The sequence below is a fragment of the Camponotus vicinus genome, unplaced genomic scaffold, assembly GCF_025532165.1.
Source record: "Camponotus vicinus isolate PSW18456_S1 unplaced genomic scaffold, iyCamVici1.0 SCAF_4, whole genome shotgun sequence".
NCBI lineage: Eukaryota > Metazoa > Arthropoda > Insecta > Hymenoptera > Formicidae > Camponotus > Camponotus vicinus.
The window spans coordinates 21,069,293-21,091,260 of NW_028141976.1; the positions used below are offsets into that span (position 1 = coordinate 21,069,293).

General features: G+C 38.2%; 1 protein-coding gene and 1 long non-coding RNA gene across 13 annotated transcripts in view; one reads left to right on the forward strand and one right to left on the reverse strand.

Moving 5' to 3' along the window:
* LOC145971141 (uncharacterized) overlaps positions 1 to 21,968 on the reverse strand; it is a 239,991-nt gene that overhangs the window by 117,781 nt on the left and 100,242 nt on the right. For 2 of the 3 annotated variants that reach the window (XR_014438774.1, XR_014438776.1), the window contains exon 3: positions 17,708 to 17,798. This is a non-coding gene — a long non-coding RNA (uncharacterized LOC145971141). Of the gene's footprint in view, positions 1 to 6,753; positions 6,784 to 17,707; positions 17,799 to 21,968 lie in introns of those variants that run through there. The other variant, XR_014438775.1, reaches the window with a different exon arrangement.
* The window catches only part of Ten-a (Teneurin-a transmembrane protein), a 448,925-nt gene that overhangs the window by 116,852 nt on the left and 310,105 nt on the right, over positions 1 to 21,968 (forward strand). The window lies entirely within an intron of this gene.

Below are 21,968 nucleotides of genomic sequence, written 5' to 3' on the forward strand. Positions count from 1 at the left end.
GCGTTGGTAAAAAGAAGCAAAAGAAAATTTTGATTTGCTCACTTTCATGTCGGTTTGTAGAATTGCGTCAGCGTGATTTCCCGACTATTGAAAAACCGCAAACGTGCGTTTTACAAATAAAATTCGAGGTATACGACACAATGACACGGTGTAAGAGTACAATCGCTAAAGAATTTATAAAATTCTCTCTTTCTTGTTCTCTCCAATCTCTCTCTTTAAAGAGTTCGATCCACGGACATTTTAAGAGTCAACTGACTTGAGCGTGGTTCTTACGACAGTCTACGTTGCTAGGAAGTTCGGAGTTAACTACAGCGAAACTATTCAACATTTTTTTCCTGTTAATTAAATACCGTCCTTGTAATGGAGTTAAACGAGTCGCGGCGCTTTAAAATGTAAAATGGGAATTGGGTCACAAACGTACCGTTAAACTCGTTTTTTTTCATTACTTGCCATAAATGCGCTTAGTCGTGTTCACTATTTTCATTTATCTTCCAATGTTCGTGAAAAAACATTGTTGTGGCCAAAACTTGACATTGCTTTTCGATTCCTCCTTTTTTATTTAATAAATAAATAAACCTCTGTTGACAGTTTAGCGACGAATTAATTTAAACGCGCATTTCTTCATCAACGGTTGTTTTAAGCATAAATAAATTTTATTGAAATTTTAGTAAAATTGATTGAAAATAGTACACCTAACGTATACCTACAACTTGCAAATAATAAAATGCAACACTATGTAATAGTTACAAAAAGAGAAGCATTATGCGATATAACGACATCTCTCTTTTTCTCTCTGTCATATATTATCCTTTAAATATTATTCCGTTAGTATCGCCGATACATTTGTTGCTACTTCGCGGCACATTTGGCGTACGATTTCGACGGCGTACGAGTTCGAAGAAAGCACTCGCGGCGAAGGCAATTCAGAAAATACGCGATTGATGTGGCGGAAACGCGATCGCCGACGTAGGTATCAAGGAAAGCAATCGCGGCGCCTGCACGTGCCCAAAACTCGCTACTTTTTCGCGCGACTTACCGAGGTGGAGCAATAAAGGCAAACGACGCGCCGCGTCGTGTCGTGTCCCGTGCCGTACAATTTATTATCTCGCGGTAAGCCCGCCGACTCTCGAATGAATTGCTCGGTCGCAACTTTTTCGTAAGGTCCTCGGAGAACAAAGCCCGACTATAGATACCGTGTGATCGGAAGGACAATAGAATTAATGGCCGGCGAGGAGCGCTCGAGAGAGAATTTTTCCGCCCGTCGTCGTGCCACAGGGTCGTCCACCCACGCTCCCTCCCCCACCCACCCCGTTGTCGTCCCTCGCGGCGTGAAATAACGGTTTGCCGCCATGCCGACGTTGGATATCGAGGCGATGGCGGTCGATTTGGGAAAGAGACTTGAGCGGGAATTCCGACGTTGGACGTGTCCAAACGTTATCGAAGGGTGGTCATCGCCAAACGCCACCGGAATATAGAGACCGGGGACCGGATACTCCGTTTCGCGTGCACATTTCCTCGCGCTCTCTCGTCAACGGATCCTACTGTAAGAGGCGAATAAAAATACCTTCCGTTCCGATCTCTTTCCGGGAGGAGATATGTAGTATATGTTTTCGCAGCCACCACGTAATGTAATATTAAACGAATCCCATTGCTTCGACTATCGGCTCTCGTTCCACGGACATTGTTCTAGGTCGATTTGCGCGGTTGGGGTTGTGGAAGAGAGAATAGACCTCTTGGAATCGCGTTATAAGACGAAACGCGATGAACCGTTATCTCGAATTTATCGAGGAATCGACGGATGGGAGGAGAGCGTGTCCGTTTTAAAGGGGATCGAGGTTGGTTGCCGCGCTGCTGCTGTCGGTGAAAAGGCCGCGAATAAATCGTGCCCGCGGAAGCGGATAACGCGTGAATCTAGAACGCCGAGGAGAGAAATCTGGTAAAAAGCAATGTCGTGTGTTGTCTAGGTTATAGCTCGCTCGAAAATACAGCTTCGTTGAGATCAATAAAACCTCAATCCCGATCTGGCCCGCGGCTAACGGCTAACGCTTTTCTCGAGAAAGCTCTCGCTCTTTTTATATCCTTCTGGATCGTGCGGTCCCGAGAGTGTATATTAAATGGCACTAGCGTCGATTAAAATCGACGTTTTGTGTTTCCTTCAATTGCGCACGTTATTCATCTCGATGTAAGATATTGTTATTCATCCAAAAAATCGATTTAATATTTAAAATTTACGAGCATACGTCTCTTTCTCTCGTATAAATCGCACGTATCGATTGTTTAATTAAATCATAAAATTATCATTAAACGCAATTCGATAAAAAATACTTTTGTTCCCCATCGACTCGTGATCATTTGCCGGAAGATTAAATTTATTAATTGCACCAATATATTAACGGCCAATTGTATTTTAGCAATGAAAGTCGCGCAGCGCGATGACCAAGAATCAATAGAATCTATGAACGTGCCAGGAATCTTGTGACCTACGTGCCTCCGTTCGACGAAACAACCACAATCGGATTCTGTGGCAGCGATTACGCTATAGTAGCCACAAAAGCGCTCGAACCGAATGCACGTTCGCGGCGTTACGTCGACATTGGCGCACGGCCACTCTCGAAACGACGACACTCGTAGTCGACCGAGCGAATCGCATTAATGATGGTTACCAGAACAGGCAACGAATGAGAGGATGCTTTATCGTGCTGCAGGCGCGGCCGTATGCGGACGGACAAGAAGCCGTGGGCGGATAATTATACGGAAGTTTCCAATTACGGATAACGCCGTAGCGAGTAACCGTAGGTGTTAGCAGTCAGCCGTTATCTAATCCCGAATCGAGTGGAGGTCCTAGGACCTCCAACAGACGTCGTGTGCATTAAGAGGATAAGCCGCTCCGTGATTGTAGATTAAACGCGTAGCGCTGCGTGACATTAAGCACCGCTATTGCGCTACGCATCGAAGCGCGATACCTCGCGATTTCGTGAGATGCAGGGAGGATTTATCGTCTAAACCCTTCGCGGATTAATATCGTCACGTAAATAGTTCCTATACTGAGAAAAAATATGTATAATAATATTCTTGAAAACAAAATGTTTCTTTTGTATAGATTATCTCGCGGAAAGATTCTTTTTTTTTCTCCCTCTCTTCTTTATAATATTCTTTACAAAATTTTAAATGAGATATACTTTATAAACTTAGCGACAGGCGAGTTATTAAATAATAAATCATATAAAAATATCCAAATATTATAATTATTATCTTTTGTTGGCGGAATTATAGCAAATTGATATATTTTTAAATGAATTTATTTTCCATGAATTGTAATGGATTGTATTGTTCATAATGTCATAATTCTACACACTGTGAAAATGGCGTCTTTAAATAATTAAGGACTAAATTTGATCTCATTAAATTGGCATTTTGCCTTTGACCTTCCTTTAAATGTGCAAGATTTCTTTAAACGTGACTGTCGCATAAGCGATTATATCCGTGATTATGTGCATATATATTTAGTGAACCAAAATGGTCTTTCGGAGGGTCCGAGCTAAAAAGAATGTTACTCTTAATGAGCTGGCCCATCGCCAGTTCCTTGTCCGATAGACTAACTCATTCTGCAACTCGAGTCAATTTGCTCAGCCTTTTGGGCATAAGTACCCGCCGTCTGGCGATACCGACGAAAAAAAACGTAGCGTATATCGCTAGAAAGATACATTACTTTTTTCTTATGATTTAACATTAATATAAACTCCATTTCTTATAAATATATCTATTTTTTCTTAAATTATACCATTTAAAAAATATCGAACAAAAAATTGTATGCGCGCGACTTTTCTCGCTATTAAATAATAATACAGTTTCTCAAATTTGGATCGATTTACATAAATTTCATACATGCTATAATTAAGTATGCAGATGTACATGCGACAAGATTTCCGTGGGCTCTCCCATAAGAGCGTGGAGCTTTAGAAACTATCGCAAACTATGATCCAAGTTTATGCGATATAGGATATATACACAGCCGGGGCAGAGAAATCCGAAGAACGAGGAGCGGAATTACGAGTATTACGTTGATATCGTCTCGCGACCTTATCGATCGTTCGAAATCCCTTTCTGTAGAATGCAATTTGGAGTATTCGTTGGTTCTTTCCCGTTTCGTTACTCCCCGATGATGGATTAGCCCATTACGAGCAAATTCTTCTTTCTTTCCCTTTTTCTCCTTTTTTTTTCTTTCTTTTTAACAGGTCCCTCTAAGCTGACCCAGTATCACATGGCATAATAATAGCCACCGCTGGCACACAGCAGACCGGCTTGGCCCTCTTGTTCCTTGAAACAATGGAACGTTACTTTGTTTTCTGACGTACCGTCGTTTCGAGCCGGCGAGCATACGCGGAATCTAATCCATATCCTGGCGAGGATGAAATTTACTACTTTAATAACATCGCGTTTACCACCATCCAAGTACACGTACACACACACATATACACGGATACACGTGCCCACCGGCGTACTAATGTTCGCCAACTTCTATCCAGCCTCTGTCCGACAGACGGCAACGATTTCGAATATTTGGGTCAAGTTGTACCCGTTGTTTGCTAGTGACCATGTATATACGCGCGGCGTATCGTGTTGGCTGTAAAACGTAAATCCGGTAACAACCGTGGCAACTTGTTCCCTGTCGGAACGGAAAGTAGCATTGCTAATTTAACAGCGCAACACGATGTTCTCTTCGCGGTGTTCGTTACTTGCCCGAGCAATAATATTTCTGCGGTGTGAAACGTCGAGACGCACGTCTACTGACGAATCGCACGAAATATCCGAGTACATGTGCTTTAAATCGCGAACCGCAAGCTCGGAGTAACGATATAAATTGCTCATTAAGTAAAGAATCCTTTATTTAATGTAATACTTCATATATATTTTCATACTAAAATAAATTTAATCATAGATCGTTTACATTATTTTGATAATTTAAATCATATAATGTACGCAAAATAATTTAATTATTTTATTTGTTATTATTTCGAAAAATAGATCCCAAATTAAATATATTTTAAATTTATAAATATAAATACATTGTTTTAAAAAATTGAAATAATTTATTATTACTGTTATAAATTTAACATTTAACAAACTGGAAAATAATATATTTATAAACGCGAAATTGCGAAAGAAGACTCGAAGAAAATCCGGAAAAACAAAATGTATGATTCAACGAGATAGGCTATTTTCGCTCGTATACACACATGTCCTATAAGGGTGCAGATTGAGGCGAAGAAGAGCCGCTCCTTTATTTTCCTTACCTGCGTGGGACGGTCACGTTGCCGCGACGCACGAAGGGACAGGGAAGGAAGAACGAGAGGCGGCGGAGAGAAGGAGGGCGAGACACGACGTTAGGGTGGATCCTGGATACATAACGTAACGGATGGACAGGCAAGCTAAGGCTAGATGGGTAAGGCTATACTCCAAAGCTAAACTACTTTGCCTCGAGCAAGACGGTGGGGGTTACGAAGCTTGAGTGCTAGCCGCTTGTTCTGTAATCCAATAGAGACCCTAAGTCCTTTCTCACTCCACTGCCGATATAGGTACACACGTCTGTAGATAGGTAGATGCACACTATGTACATCGAATACGTATGTAAATTTCAATATGGCGCGTCGAGTCTGCGCGTTTTTCTACAGTCTACCGTCTAGGCTGACCGAAAACAATCCATGAAACCGGATAGAAACCGAACGATAGTGGGAGCATCGCAATACAAACGAATTCGCCAACGTAGACCCCTTAGGCTTTTTGAGATGTTCGAGATACACGGAACATGCGAAACTTATAAAAGACAGTCTAGATGACCGAGCCTGAATGTTCTATGGAACGATAGAACGTGCAATGATTTTCAAACATCCCGCAGCATCCGAGATGATTGGATAAGGCGTTTGAACTGATACATTATTTATATTTATGCGAACATAACTTCCTTCTTTATTCGATATTACGAAAACTGTGAATATGCTACGTAAACGCGCCGTGCATTTCGATGGAAATCCAAATCGCTATTTATATCACGCCCCATGGATGATAGGATTTTGATACATGGTTGGTATGACTATTATTAATAGAATGAAAGCTGGCGAATTATCAATTCTCCAATTAAAATAATCGCCGATTACGATTTTCGATTAAATGTGATTAGTTATATATGTATTATATAATACAATAGATTTATAGCATATATGAGATTACATATTTAACGATATTACAAATATTACAAAATTCATTCCTACAATAGATCTAATTTTTTTTCAGTTATTTTTATGTTTATGTATGTACGATTATATTTTAAACGGTAATATTCTCTTGATCTTCTTTATTATTCCACGCATAATATTTTGAGTTAATACGTATATAATGCGTTTTCCTAAATACTTTCCGGCACATGCATTTTTATTATTTACTTTTAATATATATAAACATTAAAAAAAAAATTATTTTAATTTATGAAGTATTATTTCATCGACATCAAGTATTCAATATATAAAGAAACTTCACAATTTTAAAAAATTGTTATAATTATCATAATAAATGACAAAACAAACAATATATCTGACATATACAAGAAACTTTGAATACTTACAATCACTGACGAATCAAAGAATTGCTGGTAAATTCTCGATATAGAAAAGTGTCTCGTCAGTAGCTACATAGAACTCGCGGTATTAGAAGCCCATATCACGTAGTGGCTCATCAGTGGTAAAATTGGCCACTCTTCTCAGGCATCAAGTTTTCTTGACCTGAAAACTTGAAAACCATGTTGCTTACATAGGAATGTGATCGTATGTGGCAATAGTACCATTTCGCATTACATATATTTCGAGCAGTAGTATTTTATAAAAATTTAAAAAGAATAAAATTTAAGGATAAAATTTAAAGATAATTAAAATGATTATATTACTATTGTGCGTTAAATAGTTTAATAAAATAATAAATTAACTAAAATAATTAGAATTGACTATCAGATTGATCTTGAATAATATAATTATAGCGAAATATATATTATTAATAGATATATCATAAAATGAAAGATATTCAGCTTTCGATATAAGAATGTATATCTAAATAAATACATCGATATCTATGATGTACAGTTACTGAGAGGGTAAAGCAGTACTAGAGCTAGGAATACCGTGCGAATTACACTAGCACCGCAATGTACCGACATCGGTATTGCACCCCTATAATAAGGGGTAGCTTTACTCGAGGTAGTCGGTAAGGAAGTCTCGCGGCAAAGGGTAGTTCGTTGCCGATGGAGCATTCCACAATCCTCTGCAAACTGTGCACTGGGGTGAAACTCGAGCGATGGGGTTACCAGTCAGATAGTTTTTTGCCGTAACGAAACAACAACGGTAACATCCGTTGCAGTTTATCGATATAATCGTTCGCCGATAAGGCTTCATCGAAATATTTCGCCATATTAGAGGCTTCTAAATATAATAGCCTACGCATGAAATTGCTATTAATCACAATAAGATCATTATTAAAATTACTTATTAGAAAATTTTTATATTCAACACAGCATATATGCTTGTCTAATATATTATAAATTGTATGACCAATTATTTAAATTTACACTTGATATTATATTGAATAAACGACTATATCAAATAAATGTTTTAATGTGTGCGTTGATGAAGTAATTCTCGGATATCGAACACTTGGAGTGCGATCAGTCGAACACGGGGTGAATCTACTGTGTGATTTCGCGTGGTATATTTTACTACTGCTGTTCGTAAAAGCTCGGACGCGAACATCGTCGTTCCGGGATATCGATTGCACGGCTGCAGATATTCTTGCACGTGTCTTAGCTCGTGCCAGCGTTTCCACTCGTAAATGCGAGGTTCCGTCACTTCCCGCCGACGGTCGCCGACAAAGTCGGGTCAGACGTCAAAAGTGAGTGACGGTCGTGCCAAGCCATTTTCTCTTATGTATAATGGCCCGACACTCTGCAATAAGAAGATATGACAGAAGGCCAGAAATGGCCGATATTTCTGACAAGTGCACGCGCAAGCGAGGATAGATCCACGGTATTATAGACGTTTCCATTCTACCTTATTCCTTGGGTTATCATTATCGCTCTGTCTTCACTTACACTCTGAATTATATACGTAAACGATGCAAGCGCTGCGAGATACTTGTCAGCGTGTTTCATAACTTTCGTCATGTCACATCGCCTACCGACGTTATTCCCTTGATGCATTCTCGTTCAGTTTTAATGGCATCGCTATGTCGCCGGTCCGTTTTCATTTTAGTTTTAAATAAACAAGCATAAGAAAATAAGCAATATGGTGAGGTTCGCTTAATAATTGTTAATCTCACAATGTGAAATGAACTTGTGCGATATGTGTAGCTATTCTACATATATGACTTATAATATATGTCTAACTAATAATATATACCTTATAAATATCGCACTGAAACAACTTTTTCATTTTAAATATAAGAAAATGTGTATTTAATAGAAGATTTATATTATACAAATATCGCGAATATATGAATTGTAAGTAATGCATTTCCATTACATTTTCTACTTATAGATAATATTCGATATACTATAAATAAGACGCGAGAATGGCATAAAGAGTAACAGAGTATATCCATGAATAGAAACATAAAATAAATCAAGCGAATAAGGCGATAACGATATTACTCTGAGATATTGTATTGTGCAATAGTATTGACTATATAATGCAAAAGAAATCGTTATTATATAGTATCAAATATTTAACAAAACTATATTTTAATTGTTGTACATATTATGAAAATATAATATGTTACTAGAATAAAAACAAATAACTTAAATGACTTGTATATGTTTATATTTTATTTATAGTCACTGATGCAGAGAAATAAGATAATTTTATTTTGTACTAATAGAGCTAAAATATGCCATTTATCTCTGTAATAAATTTGATTCGACAATTAAAGTTGTTGATATTATTGCAAAAAAAATATTCAATTTAGCAAACTAATTGTAAGTCGAAAAGAAAGAAATACAGAGAGAAAAATATGCAAAGATATAAAATTTTAATATTACCGTACGGGAATATGTGAATGGCTCTATATTTATTAATTATTGCAACCCTTTATTATGTTAATTATATTTAAAAGACAGAATCATGTCAACGCGTAAAAGATCTCGCAAATTCATGCGTGCCATTTTTGCACATTTAAAAAAACGATAAAGGGAGAGAGTGACGATACTTATGTCTCGCCTGTCGTAGTGAAAAAGGGGCAGGAATGTGCGCAGGTCAAACTCCTCTCATTTCTTTTTTCGCTGACATTGGAGAGTGATTAAAAACTTGATCCTACCGCGTCGTTCCATCTTTATCCGTCCACCCATCCATCGCACTCTCGTCCTTCGAGTTCGTTTTGCTCGACCTCCAACCTTTCGATATAGGATAGCGGACAATATGGCGGAATAATTGTTGTTCAGAGAGAACTCGGGGACGATGAGCAAGGGAAGCTGGAAGAGGGTTGTGCACGGGCGAGGGAAGAAGAAAGAAAGAGAGAGACTCGACGGTGTCGGATTACTACTGGCATTGTGAAGTCCAGGCATGGGGAAGAAAAAGAGAAAACAGCAACCGGGGTGAAGGAGTGTATAAGAACAGTGGTACGAGAGTGGAAACGGCGGATAAGGTGGAGAAAAGATAGACAAGACAGCGAGGACGAGCCAGAAGCAGAAGAGGGAGAAATGTAGAAGAAGAAGTTATTAGAAATACCGTAAGAGAGTACAATACCACATCCATCCCGGAGTAAAAGAGTAAGGATACGAAGGTAGGTTCACCCCCAGTCCTTCTTCCGCCTCTTCCTTCGGCTTCCTTCTGTATCCCAGAAGTCGTCGGAGGAGTCGGCTTTCGCGGAACGTCGACGGAATCGAGATGGCGCGAGGGAACGTCGCCGACGAGAGAAAAAAGGAAGAAACGAGAAAAAGAAAGAGAAAGAGAGAGAGAGAAAGAGAGTCGCCTGTATCTTGACGCTTTCTTTATTTGCCGCGATTTATTTTATGATACACGCGCGCACTAACAGCGACACATAACAGGGCCACACACAAGCGAACGGAGTCCTCGGTACCTTGTGCCCGGCCGAGTGGAAAAATGTGATATTCTCTGACAAATGGACGATGGCGGCTCATGGCAGAGATGTACGTTTAAATACGATTGTTTATTTCGTGCTCGATTGCCCGCTAATACCAATTTGTGATGTTTCGCTGGTTTATCGCTCTTAGCCGCTAAAGCCCAACGAAGCTAAGAAGCACATACATTCCAATTTTATGGCGAGATATAATCGCCTCGTGTAATTCAACACATTCATGTAATAATAACATGTAAAATGCATACGATGTGTTGATAAAATTAAGATAGCGTTTTACAGCAGCGTCTAAAAATAATTTTTCATGCTCATTTAGAGCTAACAGCATAATATAGTCGCAAGGTAATAAACATGCAGTTTGTATGACCAACTTAATAGTTCTCTCTTGCCGTAACTGTCGTGTGTATGTTACATGAGCAGTGTTTTGTACATCCCTACTATTAGATATTGTTTCAGCCCGTCTATTATCGTGTAGTCAGTCCAGTCAATATTCTCCTACTGCATCCATATTTAGACAGGCTCATATTGTAGTAGTCCTTTGTCAAGTTACTAATATAATCTCACTGGTCTTATCAATAATTTCATGTAACATGAATATAGTCTTATACATGTCATTACATGATACTTTATGTTTACCTATTATCAGAATAGCTTTTCATTACAAAGTTTCCGGGATAAATTTTTATTTCAAAAAATACATCCTTCGTTTTTAGAGCTACGTGCAAGATGATTATGCGAGTTTTAAATGATTGTACACAATATATGTGTAATATTGATAATACATAAGTTCTGAAGGAAGAATTCGAAGAAAATCGTGTTATATTTTCAAAGTAGAACTTAATTTGTGAATAATATTAAAATGATACTTTTTAAAATCAAATATTACTGCTGTTTTAAATGACGAGCAAATACTTATGGCGCGCAGGCATGGTCTCATAAGTGCGAAATGAGAGACCTTTCTTGAGGCGTTGGTCAGTTGTCGAAGGAGTGTCGGGGCGAAGGAAAGGGATGAGATATATCGATGGCTGGGCGAGTATAGGCGGTAGTATGGGCGTAATTGTTATCCGATCGAGACTAAGGGAAAGAGCCGCCAAAGAATGGATGTGACGTCATCGGAAACAGTTTCACCTATAATTGGATTTATGATCGGTGTATCCTCTCTCTGCGTTTATGGGCTCGGAAATACATTATTTAAGCGTTTCGACCAAATTTGCGATGTATAACAGCACAAATACGCGTATAATTTGTTACATGAATAGTTGAGAAGCCAATGGATCGTTTTTCATCAAAATATTATTTAACTGCATATAACAATTTTAACTAAATACTTGGTCCACACAAACAAAAATATTATGAAATAAAAAGAAAAAATATATATATATCTGATATTTGAGAAAAATCAATAAAGATCGCAAACAATAACTCTTGCCTGATCTCGAATGTACCGATAAATGTGATTCGCGCTAACAGCACAATCATGGCACGACGAAGAAAGTTTTAATTACTGGTATCAATTCGCATAACTCGGAGCCGAGAATTCAAGCCTTCTCCAGATACGCTGAATGAAGTTCAGACGCGATGCATATCGTTGTATGTCGACGGAATCATTCTTCGCAAGTTTTAATTGCCGTTGTCTATTAATACAACGATTATGATAACGATATATCTGCGTTCATTAACATCGGCTCTCGAATATTTCGGTCTTTCACAGAAAAAAAAATAGAGCTTCTTCGGAATTTATAAAGTTCTTGTACGTGACGATAATAAAACAAATTATTCTCGAATTATATGATAAGATAAATTGAATCTATTTATACATCTTCTCAGTACTATGCGCTTTGCTATTCTCAATCGTTGACTTAACCATCGGTATGCGCGGTATATGTATAGTGGAAGCATATCATCGTGAAGCTGATTTCACAGCGATATGCTTCTCGTGCCTGCACCAGCTGAATTGCACTGATTGTATTCTCATGCAAAGTACACATGTCGTTCATATTGATTATTGTTCTGCTCACTATTACTGATTATATTGCAACGTAACTGTTTTGTGCTTCTTATACATCTATTTATATTTTATAAATATATTTTTTTATATTTGCATACATATTAAATAATTATATAATCTTTTCAAATGCTAAAATAATTATCTTTCGGTGGTAATACACAAACATTCGTAGCATTTAAAAATGTGAATAATAACATTCCTTAAGATTATTATATAATATGACTGATTTTCAGATTAATATGACTGATTTTCAGATTAATCCATTACAATTTGTTGTAATATGCTTACCGAGATGCAAAGAACCATTTTTCACCTTACAATAGAAACAAATCAGATTTCGTAACGTTGGGACTATCTATCTGCGCTCGAGAGGATTTCCTCTAATCTTTTTCAATAGTTAATAGGATCAGAACGTTAATCAATCAAGCGTGAGGCAATTAACGTAACCTTTTGACAGGCGTTCTGTCCAAGATGCGAGCATCTGACGTGGATTTCTTTAATCAGTCACCCTCAATGCGAGAAGTAAAGAGACGATGGGACACGAAAAGTGGAAGAGAAAGACGAACGGAAAATAAGTTGTAGCACAAAATGAATCGCGCAAGTGAAACTGACAGGTAATTTTGTAATAATTAAAGAATAATGATTGTACATTTACTTTACCTGTAAAATCAAACTGAGAGAAACTTAGCATAGAAATCTATACTTCCATTATAAGTTACGAGAATATCTTCAAATTTTGTTGCAAATGCATTTCACAATTAATTAAGGAAAATGATGTAATTAATCATAAAATCTTGATCATACATGTCCTTGTGGTTTTCGAAGGACAAAGAAATTTCCCCAAGAATTACGTTATTATCTTGTGAAATATAGAAGAGAAAAATCGTTCCTTCTCTTTTTCAGATTATTTAATGAAGTCATCGCTCATTTCCTTCTCGCCCTTCAATTTCGATTCATCCGTGATTTTAAGAACGTACCTAACAATTTGACTTTCTTACTTCGCGTTCGTCGGACTACCCTTGAAGAAAATTGCTGCCCATTTTTCTCCGTCATCCGGCCTCATCCCAATGAGCTGCTGTGAGTTAAAATCGAAAACTCGGTGGTACGAAGACGCGTATCTTACTTTTAGCAGAATAATTCTGCCTCAATAAGCTTGCAATATAATAAGCCACTTATTCTTGATTTCGAAAATTATTTCAAATGCATGAATGCAAGATAATATATGAATTTAGTTGCAATAGCTGACATGATAGCATGAATGTCATCATCAAGCCGTATTGCATCCATAAATTAAATCGAATATGATTATACCAAATGCAGTATAATGTACGATTTGTACTGCAAAACATACACAATTCATATGTTATCTGCATAAATAACACAAAACATAACTAAACATATGTATATAAACAAAATTAATCTTTAACGCATTATTAATATGAATAAGTAAAATTGTTATTATATCATAAAACGTAATAAGTGAAAATTCGCGAATGTTTTTTTTTACATTTAGCTAATTTAAAATCTCCAGAATGCTCGTGCGCGCGCGTGTTAATGCAGTGAAAAGAAGTAGGAAGTTAAAGAAAAGCCCAACCATGGAAGTTGTTAAATATCAAATAGGATTCGCCCCATTACACCGGAATAGCCTCGTAGCTCGGTTAGTCCTACTTAGCTTGATGCTTTCTTACTTGCGCTCTTCATACTAACAAGGCTATATGCTTTTATCGTTTCAATTCAGATCAGTCTGTCTAATAAACCATCATAATTTTGCTGTTTTAAAAAAGTAAATTATTTTATTACGACAAATAAAGACACGATTGGTTGATCAAATTTGACGATACAGATATCGCAAAATATATCTTTAAAATATGATACAAAGCAAACTTGGAATATGAAATAAATAAGCATGTGGAAGCATAATTAAATTTCATGACTTATAATATAATTAGATTTCACGCCTTAAAAAATGCTTACAAATGGAAAATAGTAGATATAAGTCAAAGAGAATATTTTTTACACGTTTCTATTACTTGCAATATATATAAGTGTGAAAAATATTACCATATTAAATTGATACGTTATAATAGAGATAAAAAATAAAATGACTATCTAACGAAAGTTTTGCGTCTCTGATTTTTACCTCAGACCATGGCAAGAGCAATTACTTTAGGAATGATCGTCACAGGATAGGGCAGAGTGAACTTGCTTAAGGGAAGCGCGCAGGAGGTGGCACGGGATGCAAGAAGTGGATTGTGCAGCGACAACGTTAATAAATCTCTGGTAATTAGAAAGAATGTCCCGGGGAGACAAAATTGCTAGTGGGCCCGACTCGGTCGGCCTGTTCATTTTTTACGCTACATGAGCGTTAAGATCTTTTAATGCTAGGTTATAAATGATTTGCGAAACCGGAGCGCTATGCTCCTCGTGATGTACCATATATATTCAGACAATCCGACAACCACTTGCTCGTTAATCACACCGGATTTGTTACAATTAAATTTAAAAGTAGGCTGAGTCTCAAACGATATCAATTTATGCGAAACGGATTAATTAGCAAATAATTTACGAAAAATTTACAATGCTTTTACGAACGATATTAACAATTTCACTGCCATTAACGTGCTACAATTTCTGCATTGTTCAATAATGAAATATTACATTAATGCATTCGTATAAAAGTTATATGCTTCAACGGACCTTTAAAATTGAGAATCAATGATACAGAATCAAATTGCAAATATATCGTTAAATCCATAAATCTTTTTTCTGATTTCCTGCTTGTGACTGGAAAAAAAATCTTTATCAATGCCTGCGCAGGCCGTAAATCAGAAGGTAATAATTCTCCGGGACGGAAATATAGTTAAACGTCTCAATTGCAGCGCGCGCCGCGCCGGCAAGTCCGGTTGGCAATACTAATTAAGTGCTAGTGTATTCTCCTGACGGGAAACCCTTAGAATCCGGAAACGAGGGTAGATGTAATTAGGATGAGTTGTGACGCCTGTAGCAAGGAACCCCCGGCTTCGTTGCTTTCGCGCTTCTCTCCGCGACGGTACCGAACAAACACACACACGTATACACTTGCGTCTCTATGTATAAAATGCACACAATGCGGATGCAAGCCGGTTGTTATCACCAATTTAGAGCTATCCTATCGTTCCTATGCGCAAAGCATAGCGGAATATTAATCTACGAATATTACACGCCGTTTCTTAATTGCGATCGCAGATGCGAGAATTATTGCAATCGATGCATCATCCTTTTGACTTGGCCGTATCATCCTCATAAGAGACATCGCGCAATGCTCATCCACGATTGTGAGAATCGCTGTTGCAGCGGCTAGTTGGATTCCTATTAATGTTGTACAGTCGGCGCGTCGAATTAGCATAAAGTTCTACGTTGGAGTGCCAACGCGCCCGGAAACCAAACTTTCGTCAAACTCCGTGTGCATACGCGCGAACTACGCGATTACAGTGTTTTGCCTGCCACGTTTCGTCCGGGTGTTGACTTTGTTTCAAAAACCAATTTTTCGAAATATACATAAATTTTATTAGAACACGAATATGTTATTCAATGATCTCAGAGCACAATTTAGAACTGATATAATACGTAATGTCATCGCGTAAGAGAATTTATAATGCTACATATATAATAATTTGTATAAAATTCATAAGAATTAATGTTGTGAAATTAAATGTTGTTTAGTGTTTATAATTTTTTTATTGTAACATTTTACTTGCGCCATGTAATAATCATCATCGATATTGAGATTAGTAGAGCAAAACAGAATAAATATGTGTCTCGTATAAATAACAAATAATTTAATACAGTTTTCATATGATAATAATATCATACAAATTTTAATAGCGCGATATTATATAAAAGTACAAGTGATTTATAAATAAATAAATAAATAAATATATATATATATATATATATATATATATATATATATATAATATTTCTTATATAAGAGTGTATTTTTCCTTCTAAATAATATTATTTTCTATTCAAAATATGTTTTAAATAATATTTAAGAGTAAAATATTTAAGCATAGAAAATTAAGATATTTCACGTAATTTTCAGCACTTACGTATTAATGTTATAAAAGTGCTCTCGTTACGAGTCAAAGAAACTTTATGCACCTACTTTCTCTAATTGCTGGACGCCACAATCGCTACTAAATTTCCTTGACAGAATCAGCCGCACCCCGTCCAGTACTCATCAGGATAAAAGTCGGAAGACAGAAATAGTTAACACAGAGAGTAAAATTCTATCTCTTTTTCAGTTGGAAAAGCGATAGTAAAAGATTCTTTTTTTTATATATATAAAATACTATTCCATCTCCACACATTAACACTTATGTTCGCTTTTTATCACAGGTTTAACGTAATTTATGTGATTTTTTATAAGTTCTAGATATTCTACCATTTCTCTCCAAATTATCACATAATTCTCCTATTGTTTCTGAATCTTCAATGCGTAATATTTTCTATTTGAGAAATACTTTTCAACAAGGATAGAATAGTTAGCCGCGATAGTAACGCTTAAAAAAAATGCCAAAAATGCCAAACTTTGAAAAAACCTATCCGGTTAGGAAGTACGGTTGCGAGAGACCATTTTACGGTATGTAACGATCGCGTGTGCGCAGTACTTCGTGACTCTTGAATAATAACGAGTATGATAAGACGGCCTAGCATTAACAAATAAAACACTTTCTAGACGGAAATAAGCGGTGTTCCGGGATCTAGATAATACCTAATAGAAAAAGTTTGGCGACCGGTTAAGTTTTCGTACTTTATGTGGATCTTTTCGTAAAATTAATTTAATACGCATTGGAGCGGAAGAGGAGAGGAGGAAATCCTGTTGGTCGGGTTGTTCGAAGACAATACAAATACAATGCGCGAAACGAATCATCATTACTACATTATGTTACAAACTCCATTCTTTACAAAAAGCAAAATAAAAAGAATCTCTTTTTAATTATACCGTCTCTAATCGTTCCTCGCATTGTCACTGCGCCGAGTAAGTATTTACCGCACTCGCAATTATACTACGGCTGCAACATGGCGGAATTTTAATTTTTTATTTTTATTTCTTCGCGGAGGATCCGTTATTCCATTGAAAGGTCGTCGATATCCGTGATGCTTGCCTTTAAAAAAAGTGATAGGCGAAATGAAATACGTCATCGTCGGTGGCGATATTTCATAGTTCCGGGTGATCGATTCCGATGCGAAATTCCAACGAGAGACGCTCCATCCCCGCCCCTTCGCGACGTCGTACAAGCTGCAAATTAAAGGCGTCTTCCATGCCAGGTGCCACTTTCTGTAAAAAATTCGCAACTCTCGCGCTTTCGACATTCCTGAAACTCGCTCTACGCAAACAACGACTCGGACTCATAATTGACGCAGCGAGCGTGACTTGATTACCGTCAAGAAAATCCTCGCGAGTGACTTTCTTAAAATGATCAAGCTGTCGTAGTCCGTCGGTTCTTAAGCCAGTGCGAGAGAAAGAAGAACGACTTGAGAACGGCGGCTACGTTCACATAATTAGCGAAATGGGGTACTTACCCGAATATCCGCAGTAGGCCGCACAGCAGGCGAGAGAGAATTTTAGGAGACGGCACAGGATGAAGGCTCCTCGGTTGGTTGTCGCACGGATCTGTAATTTCGATAATTATGGGTTAATGCGTTTAGCCACGTTAGCGGCACACGTACCAGGAACATGATTCCAGATGTACGTGAGATATCTGCAAATTAATTAAACAATTGTCATACAACGGGCCAAGTAACACATGATTGCTTAATTGTTATTCGAAATATACAAGTTCCACGCAAATCAAGGTTACAAATCTTATTCATTCTCTAAAACTGCGATATGAAAAGTGATATAACATCAATAAAGTATTGGTGTATGATTCTATAATTCGTTTTTTTTTATTTAAAATCATATAATATATTATCATTAAATTTTACACGAAGCGTTCGAATAAAATCGTTCGTTACTACTAACAGGTCTGGCACTGCTGTGACTGTTACTACTAGTCGTTCATGTCGACTGTTATTAGCTGCATACGATCGATATGCGGAAGCGCACATCGATCTAATTTGCGAAAATCCACGACGGGTAAAATCCGCGGTGTATATGAAAATGTTTACGCGGCAGAGGCATGCGTCAACGCACGCTTAAGTTTTGACGGCGTCGCTCCTTAAAAGCTTTCCCCCGCGAGCAAGAAGCTTTCCTTTATGATGAAACAATATCGTACGTCGCCTTTTTCAACCGCCCGCATTTCTTCCGTTCCACCGGCGACCTCGTCTCACCCACTCACGGTTTTCGTCGCCTCCGCCCTATCTGCATTCCTAGTCCCAACGAGCCGCAAAGGAATTCCAATTTTAAACAAAAGTTTCCTGACGGCGGTAACCTCTCTCTGGCCTTCCCTCTCCGTTCCGCTCCTTGGCGTCTCTACCTTCTCTCTGCTGTCGACATCGCGGATTCTAGGCGCGCGTTCATGCATGGCCCAACCATGAGCTAGGCACATTGCTTCTTTGTCTACTCTAACATGTTTCGTTTATGTCTTCTCTACCCATTACAGAAATTCTGCTGCTTCCTCGCCAGGCGGTTTTTTCCTCATTTTATGATCGCAAAATTGTTTCATTTTATTCCCAGTACTCGATATCGAGTATATAATTTTTCGCAATTTATATTAAATTATATAAAATTTTCGAATAAATAAATATATATATAATAAATGAATATAAATGATACGCAATGTATATTTAAGGATAACTTGCAGGAAAAATTTAAAAAACAGATTACATTCATCCTCTGTATCTATCTTTTCAAATAAAGAATAGCATTCTCCATTTAATAAGAGAAAAAGAGAGCAAAAAAATGGAAGACACTGGGGAAGGGGAATCACAACGTGTACGGCGTATCGAGTCGCGAGTCTCTATCGCTTTTTCTCGGATCGCCTATTTTAATGCCCCTCTCCGCGTCTGCGGATCGTCCGGGTAGAAAAAACGTGAGCGGCCGACGAGGAAAATGGTAGCAAGGGCGACGATAAACAAACGCTAATCCATAAATCCTCTTGCAAACGGTAGAAAGCACGCGCAATATACGTATCACCGACTCGAGACGTACATCAGTGCTGCGTCTGCTGCAATATCGATAAAACATTGATCCGCCATTCGTGCCCGAAGTCTCTTGTATAGGATTCGCAATGCCGTTAGGTATCCCCCGCGCCGCCGTTCACAGATACACACCGAGCGAGCGTGCATACGGAACGTACCACCGTTTCGACGGGATTATATCCGACTCTCTGCGTGCGTGCACCCGGCCGGGTATACACGTACGCGTCTACCGGTATCGTGATCTACACGCGAAATCTCCACGCATAATTCGACGCTAATGGAATTTGGGTCGGCCCGATCTCTCAGCGACTGATCGCATGGCGTACCTCATGCGATTATTTGAAAAAAAGGTGATTCGCGCGTGCAAAGATTATACACGGAATAGATTCGAACACTGCAATCTCCGCTGCAAAGTAATATAAATTTAATAAAACGTAAATTAAATTGAAGGAAAGTTTTTTGTTACTCGATTGTAAATTATTAAAAATACACAAATAAAAGCTTTTGCTAACGTTGTATCGAAAGAAGAGGAAAATATTATTTCTCTTATTCGCGTAAAATCCATCTCGTTCCAGTAGACGGCATTTGCATATCCTCCTACGATCCTGAAAGTTGCACGATTCGTTTATATCCGTCGCGTTTGACGATAGATTAATAGTATTCCGAGTTGCATGGTTTCGCTGTCGCGATTGTTCTAACCCAGCAGATCAAAGCGCAGAAAATCAGAAATCATCCGCGTTATCCAAGGGACGTTTAATATTATGCATCGTCGTGAATTTTGATGGTCTATTCTACCGGCTAATACCCGCTTCTTGTTGGATCAAAGTGCGGTAGTTGTGTCGGGCGACGAATTGGCAAGCTCATCTCTGAAGATGGTACTGTAATTATAAGGTCGGCGGCGCGGTGGAGCGCGAGAGAAGAGGGCAAGGACCGATGGTGGTGGACTTGGAGTGAGAGAAATGGAAAGACAGAGCTGGGGGAGAGGAAGCGACGAGACGAACGGCGGCTCAAACACCGCGGCACAAAATTCACAATCTAATCCAACTAAGCAAATTACTCTCAACTTTCTGGACGGCAGCTACGCATGCTGTCCCTTCACCTCGCATTCCCGGCAACTTAGATCAAAGGGAGCCGTCCTTCTGCGCGAGAATATCGCGCTCGACGTTTCATCTCACGACACCCGTACTTCCGGCATCTCTCTTTTCCTCCATTTTGGTCGTTTCACAGACGCTGGCGTGTACAAAGTTCAGCTTGATTCGTCGATTGAACGCGCTCGACCGTCCTGCAATCGCGATTAAAGCAAGCTCATAACGAACGCATCAAAATACATAGCTTGTCATGTCGGTGATACGACGACACAAGTTTAATCTCGGTGAAATATTTCATCATTCTAAAACTATTACTGATTTATATCACGATTTTTGGCTCTTTCGCTCGTTTAAATATCTCGTTTAACATATCGTCATATTTTTCTATGTAATTTAACACGTATCATTTAACACTTTGAGTAAACTCTCTAGAGAAAATCAGTACATTTCATCCGTATAATTATAAATACATGATTACAAAGCCGATGTATGCATCCAAATTACTTCAACCATGTAAATTGCAGAGTGGAAAATCATATCGGAATAATTCGATCAAACAAGTAACGATATCTGCACGATTCGGCTACAAATCCAAATAGATTTTCGATCGCGTGTATCATTTAGCGTTGATGAGCTCGTAATCGTGCTCGCTTCTGGCTAAAAGGCACTTGCAAGATAGAGAGGCGGCAGCAATCGACGTCGGATCACCGACAGACGGGGAGATACGAGGAAAGGTAACACTTCCGGAACGCAATATCATTCGGAGCGAGGCGGACCGTAATTCCCACTTGCTTGGTCTTCGAAGGCGAGGCAGCACAAGCTGCATCTGTTGATTATTCGACTGGTAAACACGGCGCATTGTTATCGATTGGGCCAACAATCTGCCGCCCCCATATTGACGCAATACAGCCTCGCAGTTGCATAATGAATGGTTGGCTAATGACCCTACGGAGCTTGCGGAAACCGCTGCGAGAGGATGACGGTGGGGCCTCGAAGTCGAGCCACTTCCGGCATCAAACATGCACCACCGGTACAAACGAGTTAGCCGAGACATCCGTTTGGAAATCTGATATATATCTCTCATTTATATCATGTATCGGATTATTAAAAAAACCCTATTCAAATATTACAAGATTATATTTTTTCTATATTTCTGCAGCAATTAATTTTATACGTTATATATTTATATTTTTAATTTAACAGAGTAATTATATCGACAATATTGTTCATTATTTTTAATTAAGATAATTTAGTATAATATACGATTTAGCGCGTAAAAAATTTATGCGCATATGTTTTTATCATCTTTTATTTCGCTTTCTTAAAATTATACGTTGCCTATGTAAAGATAAACACGTGCACGCGCGCGCGCGAAAAGTTTTACATATTAAAATTATCTTTATGTAGATTACTGCATAGCGTGTAGAAGCAACAGACATCTAAAATAAAATGCGGGTCGCTTTGCATACATATCTAGTCAAGCATTCCTACCGTGCTTTCTAAGAAAAGTAGCTGCATTAATCCTCGAGACTCGTATAAACTGAGATTTATCTGTACTGAGAAATTTCATAATTATTAAGCTATTTTTATTGCACATATAACTAATATTAATG